This window comes from Ambystoma mexicanum, chromosome 2q (assembly GCF_040938575.1).
Source record: "Ambystoma mexicanum isolate Mex_15411 chromosome 2q, UKY_AmexF1_1, whole genome shotgun sequence".
Lineage (NCBI taxonomy): Eukaryota > Metazoa > Chordata > Amphibia > Caudata > Ambystomatidae > Ambystoma > Ambystoma mexicanum.
Window position 1 is genome coordinate 1,174,255,307 of NC_090924.1, and position 2,350 is coordinate 1,174,257,656.

Consider the following 2,350-nt stretch of genomic DNA (forward strand, 5'->3'; position numbering starts at 1 on the left):
TCTCCCCCTTCCAGACTCTCCTACCCAGCGGGCGTGTATGCTTTGTGTTGTCAGGTGTCTTGACCCACGTTTGAACTATTATGCTACAACATTTGGTGCTGTGGGCTTAGAAAATCCAAGATGGCTGAAAAGCCCACATTTGCGCCAGAATCCAGGAAAGCCACGCAGTCTTTGCGCACACCAAAATGGTCGCCTGACCTGCCACCCACCAGAGCGAGCGTGATAGGCCAGAAGCGCCATGAGTGAAACGTGGTGCCAAAGGAAAAAAAGCAGTGCCTGTTAGCTCAAAAAGCGCTTTGAAATCACATTTGTTTCTCTGAAATGCAAGCTCAAAATGCCTATTTCAAACATTGCAAGATATTCAAAAATCTTACCGAACACCAGCAGACGTCTGGTAGGATGAAGTCTTGTGTGCATACCAAATCTGGAAAGATGAAGAGCCTAAAATAATGTTCATAACAAAACTGGCTGAGTTGTGAATGTCAGCAGTTTAAGTGAAATTGGACTTAAAGCCACTAAAATCGAAATGTTTAAAATAAATGAGTGACCTACTTTTGAGTGTCACATAGGTTGCAACTGTTTAAATGTCATAGTTTTGAACTTAGAATCAGCGTTCTAGCTGCATGTGTCAAAATTGTAAGTTTGATTTGAATGAAGAAAAACTGCAACAAAAGTGACATTTGGCTGAAGCCTGGCTTAAAGAGATTGAATTTTGCCCGGCAACTACCCCCGACAGGAGTTGAAACTTGCCCAGCAACTGCATTCACAGGCCTGGCCTGTCTTCTCCTGCCCCCACCAAAAGGAGATTACACCTCTCTGATTGAATTAGGGGAGGGGTACCTGAGACTGCAGGAAACAGAACAATGAACCTTCCTTGGCTCGGGCAAATGCTAAATCAGGGGGTCGTAAATGGCTTCCTCTTGGAAGGAAATGGGAGGGCCACTGCCTCTGTGAGCCAGCTGAGCTTGGAGGAAGTAGACAAACCAGAAATCCCCCATGTGCTTTGGGAAACCACACCTGGGCCAGAGCATAATTTTAGAAAGATGGATAATTCATAGTACATAATTGTCAAAATTATATCAATAATCTCATTATTCCTGTGATTTTTCTATGCACATTTTAAGAGGTGTTAGGACTCTGTGGTATGTTCTGGGGAGTAGTAGCGGAAAATAGGTTATTACTCCAAATGTATGTATGTTAAAAATCTGACACTTCATCATCTGATGCCCATATTCATTGCGCACATTTGTGTAAATTCTGGAAAAGTTTAGGGGTTGTGTTCTGGATGAAAAGGGCAGAATTCTGTCAGAAGTGAACACAACATCTTACAAAGACAGGGATCGGATGGCTTGGTGTTACAGAAAATATGTTAACTGGACATATAATATCAGAAAAATTGTACATAGATAAATATGCATTTAAGTCAAAAATAGATTTGTGTGCAAAGTGACAAGGGGAGTGTTCTTTCTGTATGCCATAAAAAGGATGCCTGATGACTCACAACTCAGTTCTCCAGGGAGAGCACAGAAAATCCTTTAACCTATCAGGATCCTCAGAGGGTTGGGCATAGAAAGTCAGCCTTCCCACCCATTTTCAAAAGACATAAAAAGACCCACTGAAACCCAGGTAGGGACTCACTTTCCGCTTTCTTGCGAAGCTCTTTGCCGGACCAGACAATATCCAGAAGGACCATAGACTCCAGAACTTGGAGCAGAGAGGCCTGAACCAAAAGCTGAATCCTTCTCAGCAGGCCTCAGAATCCAGCCACCTAACCAACTATTCAACAGCCGAGCGAGCTGTTTGATTCTTGCTAGAACCCTGTGCCAGAACCTAGAAAGCAGAGCTGTATCCAGACCACCGTGCAGTGCCGATAGAAGACCAGACCCAGACCAGACCGCTGTGCAGTGCCAGAACTTTTGCCAGAGCCAGAGATCCAGACCAGAAAAGCAGAGAGAACCGCAGCTAAACCTGTTGACCAGATCTGTGACGAGGCCCATTCCTTCCAAAATTATGAGTGAGTATCCAGCCAGAGCTGTGCAAACCAATCTCTTAGTTTAAAATAATCTAATTCAAACCATTTTAACTTGTCCAGAACTGCATCATAAGAAATCGTGTGCCCATTCTGTGATTTCAAACCTGTGAAAGTGTCATTTGTCATTCTGAGCTTTACTTTAATTTTGAGAATCTACCTCCACTAAATTGTACGTATCTTTCGACCATACGTGCTAGGAACGAGATTTCATTTTAAAGCTAATATCCTCAACTTTCCAACAAGCCCTAAACCGACTTTCTACTCCTTATAGTTTTTCCGTAATCGCGCTCGACGCACTCAGAAAAATCCACCTGTCAA